The sequence below is a fragment of the Sorex araneus genome, chromosome 4 (genome assembly GCF_027595985.1).
Source record: "Sorex araneus isolate mSorAra2 chromosome 4, mSorAra2.pri, whole genome shotgun sequence".
NCBI lineage: Eukaryota > Metazoa > Chordata > Mammalia > Eulipotyphla > Soricidae > Sorex > Sorex araneus.
In genome coordinates, this window is record NC_073305.1 from 129,394,855 (window position 1) to 129,415,818 (window position 20,964).

General features: G+C 34.8%; 1 pseudogene; it reads right to left on the reverse strand.

Annotated features, from left to right (window-relative positions):
* Positions 1-6,936: 6,936 nt before the first annotated feature.
* The window catches only part of LOC129404361 (uncharacterized), a 28,505-nt pseudogene continuing 14,477 nt past the window's right edge, over positions 6,937-20,964 (reverse strand).

Here is a 20,964-nt window from a genome sequence, read left to right on the forward strand (position 1 = left end):
AGATAATATAGCAGTTAAAATGCAGACGGCTCAAGATATTTTTTCCCATCACAGTCTGTAGCCTTGAAGGACCTGAGCATTGTCAGGAAAGGCCTCAGAGCATTATTGAGGCAGTTCATGTGCTAACCAGCATCAACAGAGATACCATGTCCTTGGGTGCTAGCAAGACCAGTTGGTACAAGCTTTCCTCTTTAGACCTCAGTAAAAGACTTAAGTATTACCCCAAATTGGCAAAGTTTACTAAATTCGTTTAATAAATTATTAGTTTGGATACAAAGCCGGCATGCAAATTTTTTCAAGCATTACTACATACTAGAAACAAATTGAAAGATTAAGACTATAATATTCTTCTGGGGCCGGAACGATAGCACAGCGGGTAGGGCGTTTGCCTTGCACATGGCCGACCTGGGTTCGATCCCCGGCATCCCATATGGTCCCCCAAGCACTGCCAGGAGTAATTCCTGAGTGCAAAGCCAGGAGTAACCCCTGAGCATTGCTGGATATGACCCAAAAAGAAAAAAAAAAGACTATAATCTTCTTTATAAACATATCAAGAATAATTAAATACTAAACTTAAATTTGGATATGAAAGAGGTATGAACTAAAAACAGAATAGTGAAGATAGAAATTGGAAAAGATGTAAATCAATTAAATAATTATCAGGCTTTATGTCTTGAAAGAATTATGTCTTGAAATAATTAGCATGGTTAAATGTCCATTATTTCTGAAGTAGTCTGCAGACATGCTGGAATTCTTAATGAAATTCTAATGCAATATTTTGTTTATTTTGGAGGGCACACCCAGTGATGCTCTACTGAATTTTTTTAAGGGAAATTACAATGCTAATTTTGAAAATATATGGAACCACAATATACCCCCCAAAATCAATCAAGATTGAGAAAGAAGAAATACATAATACCCTTCTCAATGCAAACAATTAACAAATTTGTGGTAATGAAAGCAGTATAATAATGATTTTAAACATACACTTAGACCAATGGAAAAATTAAAACTTTTAGCAATAAATCTATGTACACAATTTGTCAGCTAAACATTTACAAGGGCATAAGGCACATAGCAAAGGAAAAGACATTTTCTTCAGTATGTGGTGATTTGAATATCTGATATTCATATGCAAATAAGTAGAACTATTTAAGCTCCTATGTACAGCAGTCTCAAAAACCAATGGTAAAATAATTAAAAGTTTAAAGTTATCCCTGAAACCAAGAAATGACAAAATTTAAAAAAAAACTGGAAAAAAACAACTTAACTTTGATCTTCATATCTTCACATAGACTTATTTCTAGGACAACAAAATTACAGAAAACAAAAGCAAAAAAAATAAAGCTGTATCAAACTAAATAAATAATTTTGTAGAACAGAGAAAAAAGTCAAACGATGAGGTAATCTATTGAAATGGAGAGAATATTTTAAACCATATTATATATAGTAAATTTCATATACAATAACCTTTCATATAGAGTAAACCATCAAATAAATATTTATTACTAATAAGAAGGAGTGAAAAATAAAAACTATTGAAAACACATAGCTTAATGTATGCCGACATTCAAAATTCATGTAAAGCAGCTGGAAAGATAATACAGTGGAAAAGGCGCTTGCCTTGAATATGCTCTGCCTGGTGAAGGTTCAATCTCTGGTACTACATATGGTCACGCAAGACCTTCCAGGAGTCATCCTTGAGCATAGTCAAGAGTAATGTCATTATAACAAATAGGTGTGACTCAAAATACAAAAGGAAAAGAAAGAACAAAAAATACCAGTAAAAAGTTTAATTTATGCTGTCACTCATAGGTCATAACTGATCATTTTTCATTTTTTATATAGCCATTTTCCTTTTTTTGTTTATCCTCAGCAAGCAATCCCATTTAGTTTGCTATCTGGTGAGTTCTAAACACTTTATTTTCTGAACTATACGATATTTTTGTCATCTTGCTTCCATGCATTTTGAACAATTCCGTTATTCACTGAATAATGCATCTTGAAATGATATATTCAACGTAGGCAATTTATCATTGTTTGCAGATAAGGCAATAGAGTGAAGGCATCTCACTTAAAAAGCTCTAAAAATAGTTCTGAAGAATGAATACAGGTTGAAGGAGTTACCAAAAGCATGAGAAAATGTGGGCAATATTGGGAAAATTTCCAGATGAAACAAATATTTACTGTTCATGAATTAATTCTAAGAAGGCAAAAAAAAATAAATGTAACTTTTAGATACCGAGTTGATATATCTGAATCAATGTTCTTCCAATTTAATGAAATCAATGACTTGGTATGTTAAGATATAAAATAGAAATGGTAATAGAATCTTAGATCTCTATAAATCTTTGTAAATTATATGTCTAGAATTTATATAGAGAAAATAATTTTCTAAAGAATCTAAATAAAATTGCTGAAGTGTATGGGGATGAAGTTGCTCTCTTACGCATGAAGCTTCAACGGTGAAGTTAAAACACTGCTTAAATGAGGGGGAGAGATGAATAGTATAGAAAAGATTTTTAAGGTAAAGCTATAGCCACAGATCTGACCTTGAGTTAAAGAGATTGTACAATAGGGAAGGCACTTGCCTAGCATGTAGCTGACCTGGGCTCTACTCCCAGCCTCTAATGTGATATGGATGGTTCCCCAAACTTCACCAAGAGTGATTCCTGTGCACAGAGTCAGGATTCAGCCCTGAGCATTGCTGAGTGTGGCATATATATTAAAACAAACAATAAAAATATGATCCATGGTTTTACTTATGTTGATTTCTTTTAAATTTTATGAAAATAATTCCAGTAGAGCAATACAAATATGGATTGATATGGATTATAAAGATTATTTGAATGAGGACAGCTAAGAAGTTAATAAAATCAACTGGGTTGTTGCTCAGTAGAAGACCTCATTCCTTTATTACAGACTTGGATCCAGTTCCTGGAACCACAAATAAAAACAGAAAAATCATACCAACTTCATACTCCATCACCCCCAGCCCCTGATAACAACAGCAAAATATATTAAATAAGGCATCTAATACAGTTTACATTTTAAGTCTTTCTCATGTATAAGAGAATCCACTGTCAGCTGTCTGCAGGCATCTTCAAATTGGAAAAATATTTTATCTTTCACATAAGTTGCAAGGCTGATCTAATCACCATAGAAACAGATAACTTGTTAAACGTTATGTTTTCTTCTACCATATTTTCCTCAGTAAAGCATCTAATATAAGGATTTATGGAGATTGATGTTTGTATAAATACATCTACGCAAGTGATGTAGCCTTACCCTCATTTTTAACACTGAGAGTTGTACTGCCACTCTATATTTTAGCCTTTCTTTTCAATGATAATAAAAATTGGTCCTGAAAATCTGGTTAATGACCTATAGCTCCTTTAGAAAGATTGCAAATGTTAAGCTAAAAATTGTTAAGCTGTTTTTCAAATCACATTTGACATTTTAAAATGTTATTGTGTTTCATGAATGATCCTATTTAAATAAATTAACCTCCAAATACTATGTAAAATGCATCTGATACATAAAATATATTCAATTATAGAGCAGAAAACAAATTTAACGCAAGTCATTCAGATCACTTTTTGTAAAAGTGGCCTATTTTGAATCACATATGTCTAAAAAACCTAATATTGTATAGTACACGTTTTGTTATGTATGGCTCCAAATATCTACAACTAGAGAAATGGTATAGTATATGTTGTTATCACATATATGATTAAATAAAATAGGTTGCTATTTTTATATCACCTTACAGGGGTAACGATGGTTAATATAAAGCAGATTGGAGGCTGGAGGGATAACACAACAAGCAGGAAGCTATCCTTGCATGTGACACAGATTTGATCCCTGGCATATCAGAGATATGAAATCAAACCTCCAAGCCTATGAGGTTTGATTGTTCAGAGCAAAGGCAGGAATAATTCCTCAGCACTGCCAGGTCTGGCCCCAAAGCAAATCAAAGGAAAAAAACAAACTGAAAACAATAGGTGTTGGCTTCCGTGTGGAGAAAAAAATTCTGATATGCAGTTGTTATAGGGGTGTAGAAGTAAATTAATGCAGAATATCTCTCGGAAAACTATGGAGATTCTATTAAAAATGGAAATATCATATGATCTAACAATACTGGACCTAAGTTTTTCTCTGAAGTATATGAAAACAAGTTTAAAGAGTACTTGTACCCATATTTTCATAGCGACATTATAATATCAAAAAACATGGAATAAGCATATAAATAAATAAAGTATCACTGTATCACTGTCATCCCATTGTTCATCTATTTGCTCAAGCGGACACCAGTAATGTCTCCATTGTGGGACTTATTACTGTTTTTGGTATATGGATTACACCACTGGGAGCTTGCAAGGCTCTGCCGTGGGGGTGAGATATTCTCAGTAGCTTGCTGTGCTCTCTGAGAGGGGTGGAGGAATCGAACCCAGATCAGAATAAGTAGATAAATAAATAACTGGATAAACACACCATGGTATATCTATATAATCAATTAATAAAGTAAAATACAATTAAATCTTGACTTGGGAATAAAATGATACTATCTTAACTTGTTGGATCCTCCTGGTGTTGTTTACCAATTATCTGGGTGGTGCCACCCTGTTGATTATACAGCCAGGAATTCCCCTTGAGGTTGGAGAACTTAGGAGACACTGCCCCAGAAATGGCAAGTGGCAGTGTCAAAAGGGGCACAGTCTTCCGACAATTTGTAATTATTGCTCCTCTAATATGAGCAGTTTGCTTTGGCTCAGGGCTAGTTCCTCTTCTTCGCGAGAAGTCTGTTGAGTTACCTGCCACTCTTTTGTTTCGCCCATTTCAGTGCTTCCATAGTCCATTGACTCCCCAGGGATACTCACAATTCCCTGACTCCCCAGAGAGACACACTATGCCCCATGCCCGTGATAAAGAAAGAAGTCTCTTGAGGGATGGAATGATACTGGGAATTTGGTCATAGATGTCATGTAAATAAAATTAAGCATAGTTTATTTGTTAATATTATGGGTTATTGTACAAATTATATTGCTACCACATATCAATATAGTCCTAAATAAAACATGCAATCTAATCTTGATTAAACTCAAGTGTATAATCCATGGCATCTAAACATGATTTTGATTCAGGAAATATTGAGTACCTTTAATGTTATGTCATAGAATAAAATTATATTTTTATAATTCTATTATAGGAAAAGCCTAACATTATATTCCTAATAAGGGAATTGTTATATTCTTAATACTATAAGGAAAAGCCTAATATATATTTAGAAGCATAGAACTGTCTGAAATATGTATATAGATACCAAAGTCTCAGAGTCATAGTATGGTAGACTGAAACATTTCACATCTTATCCATTTCTAAGTACAAATTCATCTAATTAATCTTATTAAATTGAGGCATATTTCAGATTATCTTCCAAGACATACGATAAAACATTGATCCTTCTCTTACTTGGACTATTTCTTACCATATGTGCTATCTTATTTCCATGCTTTAGTAGAACACTGGGTTAGCATGATCATGACATTAAAATATTCTGCTCACTCTCATAGCATGGCTGGGCATTCCTAACCCTGCAACTTCTCCTATAAAACCTTATCACTTGAGGCTCCAAACTACCCTTGATGTTAGTCCCCTCAGGCGCTGCTTTAAATCAAATCAAATACTACATTTCCCTATCCCTTATTGAAATCAATTCTCCCTGAAGCTGTGGAGAAGAAAGTCCTCTTTGTCTTTGCTTGCAGAGTGCCTTTAGTTATCTCTAAAAGGAAAAAGAGTTTAAAGAAACTTATACCTAATTTTCCATCAGCTCCCAAAGTAAGATACCACATCCTAAATTTTATTTTTCTTCTTATTCTTGTGTATTCCAATTGCTGTTTTCACTAAATATTTATCTATCTCCTTTGTTATTCATATAATTAAACAAATTAGAATATATGAGCATCTTGTTTTTAAATAATTAAAATACTGATGACCTGAAAAATCAAAATATTTTTTGATGTAATTACAAAGCTCAGGTTAAAAGCCAACACTGAATTATAAAGAATGATAATTTTCAGTGAGAGAAAGAGGGAACAGAAAAAATACGTACTTTCTGCATGACATGAGAGGAAGATGTGATTACCATCTAGACATGTAAGAAAAAATAAAGCTAATATTTTAATGAATTCTTAAAAGATATTAAGCATGTTGATTTTAAATTACTGGGAGATCCATATACAAAAGGAATATCACTTGTATCACTTGTCATCCCGATGATCTTCAATTTCCTCAAGTGGGCGCTAGTACTTTCTTCATCCGTCCCTGTTGCTTGCTAGTGTAGCCCAGTGGTATCTGCTTGCTCCAGGAACACGAAGACCTCAAACCGTTCATTCAGGGTTTTGACAAAGAAGGCTGACGATCTAGTAGGTGGGCAGCCACACAGTCTTTTCACATCCTGTGGAATCCGGTCGGTAACAGCTCTAGTCCAGCAGTGGTCTCTGAATGGCGTTATGTGTCAGCCCATCTGATTTTCGAAGCCTTGGCAAATGAGACAATATCCCTGATTCTTGATTGTCGATAGAGGTCAGAACTCCTGAATTCTTCTCTCACTTGAGTGAAATGGGACATTCGAAGCAAGTCATCCCTTTGCTCATTGATTTGTTTGAGCGGGCACCAGTAATGTCTCTTATTGTGAGACTTATTGTTACTGTTTTTGGCATATCCAATATGCCACAGGTAGTTTGACAGGCTCTGCAGTGCAGGCGCGAAACTCTCCGTAAATTGCTGGGCTCTCTGAGAGGGGCAGAGGAATCGAACACAGGTCGGCCTCCTGGAAGGTGGATACCCTACCGCTGTGCTATCACTCCAGCCCATCCAAAGCATAGATCTTTCAATTCCTCCTTGGGATACCCGAATAGCGTTCTCGTCCTGTTTTTGTAGGGCCCAGGTCTCTGCGGCGTATGTTAGTGCAAGAAGAATGGTGGAGTAGAAAAGATGTGCCAGGAGCCAGAATTTCTTGGTCCTCTTAACCACTTCTTTTACGCTCTTGAAGGCATTCCACACTGCTCACTTCCTCCTGCACAGTTCTGGCACCAAATCATTCCTCATGTTGAGTTCTTGACCCAGGTACACATAGCTGCATTCAGAGATGTTCATTCTGGTAAGAGCAAATGGAACATCAGGGACTAGTTCATTTTTCATAAACATTGTCTTGGTGAGGTTCAGCTGCAGTCCGACCTTTCTACACTGGCAGTTGAAGTCAGCTAGCATTTGTGCCGTTTGGCTAATGTTTGGCGTTATGAGAACGATGTCATCAGCGAAGCGGAGGTGGTGTAATTACCAACTGTCTATCTTCACTCGCATTCCTTCCCATTCCAGTCGTTGCATGATATTCTCTAGGATGGCACTGAAGAGTTTCTGTGAAATGGTATCACCCTGCTGAACCCCTCTCTTTATGTAAATGATCACTCCCTTATAGAATGCTAAGATCCTGGTGGTGAATCCACAATACAGCTCGAGGAGGACTTTGATATACTGAGTTTGAACAACCTGTTTGGCTAAGGCTTCAATAACCACTTTTGTCTCAACAGAATCAAAGGTCTTCTTTAAATCAATGAATGTTAGACAGAGCGGCATCTTGAACTCTCAAGAAACTTGGTGCCAGGAGTACACAGGAGTAAGAGATCAGTGTGGAACATCTTCAAGAGCTTCGAGGAAGTGGTTAAGAGGATGAAGAACCTCTGGCTCCGGGCACATCTTTCTCGACTCCACAGTTCTTCCTGCACTAACATACACCTCAGAAACCTGGGACCTACAAAAACAGGATGAGAACGTTATTGGGGTATCACAAATAGGAATCAAAAGAGCTATTCTTGAAATATCACATTTCACTCAAGTGATAGAAGGAATCAGGAGTTCTGACCTCCGTCGAAGATCAAGAATCAGGGATGCTGTCTCGTTTCCAAGGCGTCAAAAATCAGATGGGTCGGGCACATAATGCAATTCAGAGACAACCACTGGACTAGAGCTGTTATCGACTGTATTTCATGGGACGTCAAAAGATCGCATGGCCGCCCACCAACAAGATGGTCAAACTTCTTCATCAAAACCCTGAACAAATGGTTTGAGGCTCTTGGTGTTCCTGGAGCAAGCAGATACCACTGGGCTATACTAGCACGTGGCAGGGACAAGTGGAGACATTACTGGCACCCGCTCCAGCACATTGAAGATCAACAGGATGACAAGTGACAAGTGATACATACTCCTCTGCTCTTACATGCTATTTCTTTTTCTTCTATCATGTATGTTTCTTTGAAATTATTTTCTAAAATAAACTCACGTAATTCTGTAAATTAAGACTATCTACACTGGACATATTTTATGTAACATTTCTAACTTTTTTAAAATCTCTATTCCTTAACTAGTGTTGTCTTTGGAACTGATCTCCACTAGTGTCATAATTCCTCTTTGATTCAGTTGATCTTGTTTGTGTATTATTCCCAGCTGAGAATCTCTTTCACCTTTATCCTAAGGGACACAATTGATTTTTGAAATAGAAAAATTTATTTTGGTTAATACATGAATAAATAAATATTTTAGTATATTTGATGTACATAGGATCGTCTTACTATTTACTAACATAAATGCAAGTGGCAATAGCAGTGTTATAAATATTGTAGAGAGGCAATGTTTTCCTCAGCTATCAACTGTTTTGATTAGATTTTAATAAAACTTTCTTTTTTTTCTTTTGTCTGTTTTATTGATTTATTGTTTTAATTGAATCACTATGAGATGAACAGTTAGTTGTTCATGTTCAGGTTTCAGTCACATGATGTTCCAACACCAGTCCTTTCACCAGGGTACAGGGTACATTTCCCATAACCAATTTCCCCAGTTTTTATTCTGCCACTGTCATTATGGCAGGAACATTCCTTCTCTCTCTCACACACACACTCTCTTTCTATCTATCTATCTATCTATCTATCTATCTATCTATCTATCTATCTATCTATCTATCTATTTCCTTTTGGGGTTTGCAATATAGATCTGAGAGATTGTTATGATTGTTCCTTTACCTATTTACAGCACACAGTTCTATCCAGAGTGATGATTTCCAACTATCATTGTCATAGTGGTTCCTTCACTATCCCAAGTGCCTTCTTCACAGCACCTGAGGCAGGCTTCAAATCGTGGACCAATCCTCTTGTCCCTTGTTTCTACTGGCCATGGGTATTAGTTTTCTACTATACTTTTATTTATATCCCACAAATTAGTGCAATCACTCTATGTCTGTCCCTCTCCTTCTGACTCACTCAGCATGATACTCTCCATGTGAATCCATTTATAAGAAAATTTTATAACTTATTTTTTCCTAACAGCTTCATAGTATTCTATTGTGCAGATGTACCATAGTTTCTTTAATCAGTCATCTTTTCTCAGGCACTCAAGTTTTTTCCAGATTCTGGCTATTGTGAGTAGAGCAGCACTGAACATAGACATGCAGATGGCCTCTCTGCTTTATTTTCTAATCCTATTTCATTTTAATATAACCATATTGTATAGCACTTCAATGTCTAATTTGCCTAATCAGATGGGCTGGACACGTAAGTAATGTGATTTAGAGATGACCACTGGACTAGAGCTGTTACTGACTGGATTCCATGGGACATCAAAAGACAAAATGGCTGCACACCTACGAGATGGTCAGTCTTTGTCAAAATTTTGAACGGATGATTTGAGGCTCTTCATGTTAATTGAGTGAGCAGATACCATTGGGCTATACTAGCACTCAGCAGGGATGAATTGAGACGTTCTGACACCTGCTTGAGCAAATCAAAGATCAACAGGATGACAAGTGACAAGTGACAAGAGTGCAGTAACCAATACACATTTCATTGCCTGCATACAGGAAAATCACTATACAATAAAAAAAGAAAGAAAATTAAAAAGTCTAAAATTGAGTCCTACTTTTTAGACTACCTAGCTTTGTGTTTCTCTTATTCACCATATAATATAAAATATTTTTGTATTTTATTTTCTAGGACTGGAAAAATAATAGGATATTTGCATTCTTTTGACTAACCTATGTTTTATCCACAGAATAATATATTTTACCCTGAGCCCCTCCAGAGATTTCTGAGTATGTCCATAAGCAACAACATAAAGTTTTGACTACCCGTTAATCTCTACTCTGTACATGATGTAAACATTTTTAAGCATTTTACTTGGTAGTATAATGATATTCTTCTAAAATACTGCTAGAAATATTTTAAGTCTAATATTTAATTGCAACTAAAGACAAAATGGTATAAAATTTGAAGTTTCTAAAATAAACTCTTTTCAAAATAATTATTCAACTTACCAAGTTTAATATTTCTTTTTTTATCAAGTTTAATATTTCTTACAATTTCAGTTCCTATCTTAGTGGTAAAAAATTTCCAATTATACTTTGCTGTAATCTACTTACATATTTTTATAATATACATGCCATATATATTTGATTAATCATTATTGTGTATCATTCTACATGCTGACTTTGCTTACCTGAACTGTCCTATCATAAAAGAGAATTAGTTAGAAAAGTCAGTTTGCCTGAGGAAATACAATTTGTAGGGCAGTGGGAGTTCAAGATTGACACTACTAAAAGAGCAGCAAGCAAAACATTAAAGAATACTTCTTGTCAAATGTTCCTTGAAAATAAACTCTATAGGATGCAGGGGAATGTAGTTAAACAAAGAGACGCTATGGGTAATTTAGCAGATTCTTTGAAGGAATGAGAAGTAGGCACCATACTTGCTTTGTCAATTGTGTGGAAGAACATTTAACTTGAACTCCTGCTGAAAATAAAACTATTTAATTACATTTGAGAAAAAGAAAGAAAATTTCTTTCTTTGAAGTTCCAGATTTACTACTCTATCTAGAGGACTAAAATCAGGGCAATGTCAGGCTGAAAATTTGTCAAAACATTTCTAAAATGCAATAAGTCATTTGAAAAAGTTATATTTATGAAAAGTTTAATACAATAAAACAAAATAACGTGAAAAATATATCCATAAAGTAACATTTTAAAAATGATTTTTAAAATACAATCAAGAATAACTAATTCTTAATAACTGCTAAATTTTATATAATGTCGTAAACTTAAAAACAAAGCATATTTTGGCAGTCAGATAATACAGGAGTTAAAGTGCTGGCCTAGCAAAGCCAGTGACTGACCCTGTTTCAAATAGCCATTACCTCATAAGTCTAAAAGCACTGCCTAAGAACTGAGCCAGAAATGGCCCCTGAGCACACCTGAGTGTGGCCCCATGGTGGTCCCACTAAAAATAAAACCTAAAAAAATGAAAAAATAATAATATTACCTCATATATCATCCTGATTTATTATAAGATAAAATTGATATTTTTTATTCTAGAAATTTAGTACTTAAACAGTTCCAATTTACAGAGGAAATGCTAAGCTAATTTATGTTCACTATTATATTAAGTACTCCTTTGCTCTGTGCAGTCACTAAGACTATGCAGAACTTGTAACTGGTCACTTGCATATCATATTTTGACTCAAATTGTCAACTTCCACAATACCTATTCACTTTATTTTTACTCCTCATCTATTTCCTTTCATTAAAGGTTTATTTTAAATACTGGTGTAAAAAAAATTAAGTGAAAAATTGATTTCTACTCACTCATTAACTTTAATGGAAAATGTGTTCTCCATTTCATGCCAAAGCAAGATAGTCAAGCACATTTTTATAGTAAAAATTGGATGTATTACAAGCTTAATGATAGTTATATAAAAGTAAATACAAAGTATACTGCGGACATAAAATATAAAAGAAGGTTATTAATCTGCCAAAAATAGAAGAGATATACTATTGGATAGTATTTAATGGAGAGTATGTGCAAATGTGTTATTCTTTGTAAGATGCATTCTTCTTTAGGCACTGTGATAATCATTAATTTTACAATATATGGAACTCTGAGCTTTCTTGTATTCATACTGCACTTAAAATAGAAAATTCTAGGAAGCAGAGTAGTTATTAAATTGCTGCCTTGCTATCAATGAGTCCTGTTAGAGCCAGACATTGTTTTATGGTCTCCCAATACAGCCAGCTGTGATCTCTGAGCACGTCGAGACAGAGGTCAGTCCTGAGCACAGCCAGGTGTGCCTCCCAAACCCAAAATAATACAAAGCAAAACAACTAGAAAACTTTATAGTTGATGCCCTGAAATATTTCAGTGTTTATTTTTTATATGTTATGAGGTTGGAAAGTACCACTCTAAACAGAAAGACATTTCCAGTAAGATTAGCACAAAACCAAGGAAATAAAAACAGATCTGTATGTTTGTATTTAAATAAGAAATGCCTGATAAGGTACTAGATAGTGTGGTGAGGTTTATTTTATTTTATTTATTTCATTTATAAAGAGTGGGGAGAAGAAGAGGGTAAGTTTTATCTAAATATTTCTATAGAAAAATGTGTCAAAGAAAGATCTTGCCTCTCGAAAATATAACATCAAATTAATAATTTTTAAAAGTATATTTTAGTGGACCGAAGTTCAGTCTGCTGGGATCACTCCTGCCGTGGCTTGGGGGACTGTTTGAAATTCCGAGAATTGAACCTGGATTGACCTTGTGCAAGGTAAGAGCCCTCCCCACAATACTACCACTCCAGGCCTTTCGAAATAAATTTCTTTCCAACATAGCAGGAGTGATCCCTAAACAATTATCTCCTCCTCCCCCCAAAAAACCAAACACCTGAGATTGTTGGTGTTTGAATATTAAACATAATCAAATACAGTAAACTATCTTATAAAATAAAAAAAATTAAAAAAACAACTACCTTACTTTAAAAATAAGCCCTTTACACACTATATTCACCCAACATCCGAGGCTCACCTGGTCAGCTGATGAAGAATTGAGAGACACTTTTCAACTTGACTTGAGGGATCAGAAAGTCTTTATCAGGAAAAACACCAAAGCGGGTCTGGAGAGACAGTTAAGAGAATACAGTGCTTCCCTTAGTGACAATAATCAATCCTCGGCATCCCATATAAAACCATGGTCACTGATAGAAACAATTTCTCTGGGTAACTTCTGGGGAGCTACAGGTGTGCCTGGCCCCCCAAAAACAAAACAAAAACAAACGAAAATATTCAGAGAAGTATATATTCATATACAAACCAAGCCACATGCTAGGATTCTGCCCAGTGGCTGCCAGTGAAAAAGACAGGCTTCAACGGGGTCTCTCGCCTGTTGTGACCTTAGAATTGAAACGCACACCCACACTCACACCCCCCCAACACACACACACAGATACACATGCATGCATGATAATTTTTTGAGCAGAACGAGACTAAAGGTTTGTTTATGCTGAGTCCCTGTGGCTGCCCCCATGGCGGAACCACTTTGGGAACTGTGGTTGCTCTGGGCAGCCTTTAAGCTTAGGGGTGCTTAATCAAAGGAGCTCCTGGCCTAGGAGGCACCCTCGGCAAGGCCCATAAAGACCTTCTTTTGGGCCCAGGGAGGAGTCCCAGATCTCAGGTCTGCAATATCCTCCCATGTACACTGAGCCCATTACTCCTGTCTTGATAGACAGCCATAATTCCAGTCTGCTATGCACCCTCAGGAGAGGAAGGAGCATCTGGCAGTGTCTCCCCCAAGTTGGGCTGGGACATGATGTGGGAAGTTGCCTGCCATCAGGACATTTCCAGGTCCAAGTCAGGGACTTCCCAGGTCAGGGTTGGAGGTTTATCCTTCTCTGATCACAGTTCCTCCAGGTCTTTGAAGTCTAATGCTGATACTTGGGATTAAGAAGTGAGATAAGATGATGCTGAGGCATAGTTCTAGAGGTTGTTTGCAGGGAATCTTTGTGAATTTTGTTCTTTGCATGAAAACAAAGATTTCTGCTGCATATGCCATCTGTTCAGTTTACTCACTCTCCATTTATCCTGGACCTGGTGACCCCCAGATGTCCTGGTCACCTGATTAAAGGCAAGAAACAGAAAAAAAAAAAATTACATTCCTTACCAGAAAATTAGCCTAGCTCTCTCTCTTGGAGAACCTGGCAAGCTACCGAATTTCCTGTCCACATGGGAGAGTCTGACAAGCTCCTAGTGGCGTATTCATATGCCAAATACAGTAACAATGATGGGTCACATTCCTTTGACCCTGCAGAGTCTCTAATGTGGCACCATTGGAAAGGATGAGTAAAGAGAGGGTGCTAAAATCTCAGGGCTAGGACAAATGGAGACTTACTGGGCCCGCTCGAGAAAATCATTGATCAACAGGATGACAGTGATACAGTGATACAGTGATATTTTAGTGTATTTTGATATTTGAAATGTTAATGATAATTTTGGGGTATTTCTTCTTTTATTTAGTTCTAGGCCATCCCATTATGGTAAAACAATACACATTATGCTTTCAAGATTCTTTGATTATATTCTCAGTCTGGTGTAAATCTTGAATATGATTGTGAATGATATATACTGTATTGTGTTGGGCAGACTGTTCTACATATGATTGTTATATGAATTTGAAAAGTGAAAAAACCATGTTTAATGACCAGTAGTTTGAAGGAAAATTAAAGGACAAATTGCAAAGCATATTAAGATTTTTAAAAAGAAAGGCAACTTAACAGAACATTCAAAATCAGCACGAAGAGGAAAGTTTGCAGCATTAAATGTCTGTATTAATAAAGAAAGTGGACATGGTTTTTAATGCTACATTTCTATCACAAATACATATTACATATTATATACATATGTAATCAGTGAGGAATCAAAGAAACAGTTGATTCTTTGTAAAGATCAGCCAGACAAAAATTTGTATTAAATAAACTAAGTAAAAAGAGAGAGGGTTCAAATCATTAAAAATAAAAGCTAATGAATATTACACATTTTCCACAGAAATTAAAATTAGAATAAAATAATGAAAATTAGACTCCAAAAACTTAAATAATCTGAAAAAATATATACAGAAATGTACAACTACTAAGATTGAATAAAGAATACATCGAAAAGTTTGGGCACATCCAACTACTGTGAAGATTGAATCAATCAATAATCATAAATCTTATAATAAAACTCCCAGGACCAGTAAATCATTATAAATTTCTATCCAACGCAGTGAAAAAGATACCCAACTGAGTGAGAGAAACTTCAAAACATATATCTGAAAACAAAAGTATAATATAGAAACAGCTTCTATAATATAATAGCAAAATATAAACAGGCAAAAAATACCAAAACTCTGATTTTAACTGTACTTATTTGTCCATGTGTTTGTATAAAGATAACATCAGATTTCATCATTTGGGTATTACTAAATACTTTTGCATTGCTACATTTTGTTCACTTTTACTTTGAAAACTTACTGAAAATGACTAGATTCTGCCATGTGTGTTCAATTGATAAAGGAATATGACAAGTTCGTTTCTACATTTTTTTTCATGCGGGGAGGTTGGGGGTCACACCTGGAGGTCCTCTAGTGCTACATTTGACTCTGTGTTCAAGGACTACTTCTGGTGTTTCTCAGGGGAGCACTTAGTGCTGGGTATCAAGCTCTGGCCCCATGTATGTAAAGCATGAAGTCAGCCTGTTTTGCTCTCTCTGGCTCCACTTCTGCGTATGTATGAATGAATTAAAAACACCAAGTACCAATAAAAGATAAACTGAAAAAAATAAATTTATAAGAATAGATATAAGTTAAGTCTAAAGTCCTTAATATAGTAACAGAAAATTTAATGCAGCACTTGGGTGATACAAAAAAAGGTAGGAAAAGCAAAGGAAGACAGTTTAATGCCCAGAAATCAGAAGTCCCTAATATTTTTGAGCTGAGCCCATTTAACCACACCTAAAATTGTGTTGTAAAAGTTGACAGACACTTACTAACAGCTTATCTGTTTGTTATGGAAACTTGAAAAATAAGAGAGTGAGAGTGAAGAATGAAAATTTTTTAGAAAAAAGATCTTACTTTATTAGTGGAAAATGAAATGGAAGTGTTCCAAATGCCAATCAGATTTAAAAAATAAAGCAGTGCTAACATTTCTGAATCTCTCAGACCTCTTCTGAATTTTGAAGTACTCCAAAAAGCATAAATTAATATCAAAACCAAAGAACGACTCTGAAATATTTGCATACCATCCCTAGTCATACAGATTGGAGAAAGGTAAACATAGAGCTGTGAGATAACAGGAAAATTACCAATACGAAATCAAATCTCCAGAACAGCGATATAATTCAAGTCATAAAGCAGTAAAGATTTTCAAGCAAAGATATAGGAGGACAGATCTTCAATCACATGTGTAAGTAAAGGAGACATCCTTTTATCTTTTTTTTTCTTTTCCTACCTCCATTTCTGTCTCTAGAAAAATCGATTACAGGAAAGTTAGAGGTGTCATAAATGAACTTTGAATTTTTAGGCTGCATCTTATCCACTTCTCCTTATCCACTCCTCTTTGGCTATGACAGACTCAAGTTCGTGACCTTGAAATGTTAGCAATCTTTCAAAATTCTGACATGAGCTCTTTTCTCCTCTGTCTATATACATAGTCTGATTAGTTTGTTCAGTTTCACAACTTTAATTATCATATTTAAATTGTTTCTTCAGTTTATATTTTCAAGCAAAAATTTTGCCCCAAACTTTGAACCTACATTCCCAAATCCCTGTTAAAAATCTTCTCTGGATGTACTGTGAACATCTCAGATCTGACATGTGCAGGAGTCAGAGAGATAACACAGCAGTTATGCAGTTATGCTGAACAAGGTTTGATCCTGCACCACATATGGCATTGTGAGCCCAGCTGATGTGATTCCTGAGCACAGAGGTTCCAGGAGTAAGCCTCAAGAACTGATGTGTACCCCAAACCAAGAAAAAATAAATAAATAAAAACCAAAAATTTCACCTAATTATTTCCCACCTCCTTTTAATTCTTTTCTCCTTTGCATTTTTATGGTCATTTAACATTTTTAAAAAGCAGTCTGACTTTGTGGGCTAAGCTGATGATATCAATATAAAGGTATCTGGTTTCCCAAATCTTTATACAGAAATAGCTTTATCTACCAAAGACAAAATTTGAGAAAATTTTGGCAAAGTGATAATAGAGTCCCATCTATTCAATGGAGTATTAAGTAAAACAAAACTATTGTAGGTAGAGAAATTATAGGTAAATATTTAATCTATTGACAAAGCAGAAATCATTAACAGCATTTTTGGAGGAATAGAAAAATTGGAAAATAAAATGGAAGAGCTCTATATTTTCAACTCTTTCTTTGTGCCATGGCCCCCTTCCAACCTTTTCCTTGCTGTGGACCCATATCCTACTGGTTGCCCTCTAGTCTCATGTTGTCATTCATTTTTGAGGTTTTTTGTTTGTTTGTTTATATTTTACCAAAGGTCTTGCTCTTTTTCTATTATTCTGGGGGTCCTTTTAGTGGTAATATGGCCCACACTTGAAAAAAAAAACAGTCATAGCATATCATAGATTAGAGACAAGAGAGGTAGCTCAATAACAGAGCATATGTTTCTCAGGAGGGAAGCCAAGTTTGATCCCCAGTACCTCATGATGCTTTGCACCCTACCAAGTGTAACCATTAGCACAAACTTTGGGCCCCAGTTCCCCTGGTTTGCTCCGCAACCCCTCAAAAAAGTCCAGGTAGTAATATATACATACATATGTATATACATGCATATATATCAATATTAAAATGATGAGAGAAAAAATATGGCATTTATATATTGATAGAAGAAAAATCCTAGAGTAAATTTAATAACTAATGCCAAAATAAAATTTGCAATGTAGAACAATAAAGAACTCTGAAACATTTTAAATTTCAATGATCTTAAGAGCAAGGCTTAAAAATTATATTAACTAATGACTGATTTATTGAAATAAGAACATTTTTAATACTATTATCTTTTGTTTGTGTTTATATTTGGGATCACATATAACAGTGCTCAGGGGTAGCTATCAGCTGTGATTGGGATCGAATAGGAGCTACTTCATACAAACTATCTGTTCTGGGTCAAACAAAGCTCTGATGCTATTACCTTTAACTTTTTATTTCTACAAAATGAGGACTATTTTTAAAGTTTCCAAGTATAAAAGAATGAATTATAGTGACTGTTTGTGGAAAAAAAGGCAAAGAAATATAAATAGTAAAATTTTGAAAAATACACATTAGATTAAACTTGCATTGAAATGCAATTTTTTACAGTATAACTTCAAAAAAAGACATGACTTTGTATTTATCTCAATTCAGGCACTAAAGCTCACAGAGTACCATAGAAAGATCTCCATTTTTTTTTTAATTTTTTATTGTGGAAAGTTACAAAGTTACAAAGTTTTCAGGTTTAAATCTCAGTTATACAATGCTCGAATACCCATCCCTTCACCAGTGCTCATATTCCACCACCAAGTATCCCAGTATAGCTCCACCCCGCCCCCTCACACCCCAACCCCCCCCTCGCCCCTAGCCCCCCCCACCTAAGCCCCCCCCGCCTGTGTAACTAATAAATTTCTCTTTACTTTCACTTTGATTGCATACACTATTTCAACAAAACTCACTATTATTGTTTGGAGAGTCTCTCCCCTAAAGTCAGACCTGCTGAAAAGGAAGCGTTAGATAATTTGTTTTCCATTGCTGAGGATGAAGAAGTATGAGGTCGAGTGACCACACTTAACGGCCTCTCAGTTTGGGGTTTCTGTAATTTAGTATTTTAGTAACTAAGTCCAGAGGAAAGATCTCCATTTTTAAATATACAAAGATGAGTGAACGCGAATAGAAAAGAAAAAATTTATTCCTTGGGATATTTAGTGAATTTGAAAGATACTATGATGTTAGTAGCTATAAAAATTTACTTGAATATCTTCAAATATACTTCCTCTGATAAATAATTTATATGTGTTCACCAGAGACCACTTGCATTCTATTAATAAAATGTTTTAATAGCTTCATCTAAGCAGTAACATGCTTAAGATAAATCATTTACAAACTGTACAAATCAAAAAATATCTAGCATTATATGTAAATATATATGTTTATAAATTTCACAACCTCTCATTTATGCCAAGTAAAATTTGTTTGACTGCATGTAAAATATTGACACTTGCACAAAGTATTAACTAGTTTATAATGAAAAAGTAAAAAATACATATTCAAATGTTCTCTTTTATCATGTAGAATGTCTAACACTCTTTTTTGCGTGTGGGGAGAGCACACTCAGTGGCAGTGCTCAGTGCTTCCCCTTGACTCTGTGTCATTCATGTGTTTCTGCTCATTCATGTGTCACTCCTGGTAGGCTTGGGGGAATTATATGGCAAGCACAGAGTTGAACCTGTGTCAGCTAACGCAAGGGTAGTGACTATCCACTGTGCTATCACTCTAGCTCCAACATTCTGAATGATCTTAAATGGGATCTTAATAATAAATTAAGTTAAACATTATTCTATAGAGCTTTCCAAAGGCACAGATTAAATTATGATTTGCAACTAGGTTTCACTTACAATTGAAAAGATATTAAACAGCCTCCACTCATTATTTTGAATCTTTGAAATAAATAATATTACAAGCAAAGGCATTGAACTTTGGGAATTCTTTAGCTTGCTTTTCCTTCAATTGGGATATTAGGCACTGGTGAAATAAAACTTGTTCTGAGAAATGTTTTATTTTAGGAGGTTCAGATATGTTAACAATGTTAGTTTATATGGTAATTTGCTGTTTACAACTCTCCTTATGTCATTAAAATTGAACCCTCTGTCACTCTCTTTTAATATTGAGAGATTTCCTCATGAGATACACACCTATATTATATTATTGGTACATTTCCCTACATGTCTTCTTGAAATGTGTATTTTTTTCCTTTAGGGCACATTTCTCAATTTGGGGAAAATGGCCCTCACATCCTGTGTGTACTTGGCTTTTTCTACTCTGGAGAAGATCATGCTCTCCCTTGGAAAAAAATATGTATATACATATTTCTTTACTTTATATATCAAATTAACTTGCCCTCAACAAATTTTAAGAGTTTTTTTTGAAACTTGGAAGATTTTTGGAAAATGGAAGATTTTATGGTCTATGGTATGTTGATAAAATATCGTGATATGTCATCTCATATATATATAAAAGTATCAGAATTGAAATTGACTCTTTTAGTACCAAGTTTTGTTTTTTCAGATTAATGTGATACTTAAAACCAATGGGACATTGATTGTTATTACTAGGCAGATAAATAATCTTATCCAAAATAAAGGAAATTATTATGGAAAATAGGAATATGTGAATGAAAGCATGGGAGTTGTGTGAAAATTTTCTAAGTCCTAAGTTTTTCTTAATAACTCTATCACTGTGATAATTGATGTAAACCATAACAATTATTTAAAATAGACACCTATTTATTATCTGCTTTCTTTTGTTTCTCCCCACACAGATGGTCTCTCTGTGGTAGTCAGCTTCCAAGAAGGATACACCAGATTTTTACCTAGAAAAATGATGAGTAGTATTTGAGTATTTATGAGTTAGTAAATGACAACAGTTAAGATTACAGTAAAACACCACAGTGGTTTTGAAATATCTTGTACATTTGTCGTGCAATAATATATTTTGGTACAGTACAGAGACTTCAAAAAGTGATTTTGTAAGGATGAACTCTATACATGGATATCTACAACAGTTTACTAGTGCACAATAAAGTTTTAGATTACCTGAAACTTCAAAATTTAAAGAATCATTCATTCATTTTGTTCACTGACACATAAGGAAATAAAGATTTTGAACACTATGGCAAGTCCTGAAGTAGCTCCAGACATTCTAAGCTTATCAGAAAATCTGTCATTTCTAGATGCTAGATGGAAAGAGAAGCATTTGGTGTATAGATCTATTACCTCTTAATTGTTTAATTGAGAAATAATGATAAGCCAATAAGAAATATTTAAAATGATAGAAAATAATAAGTTAGGGTT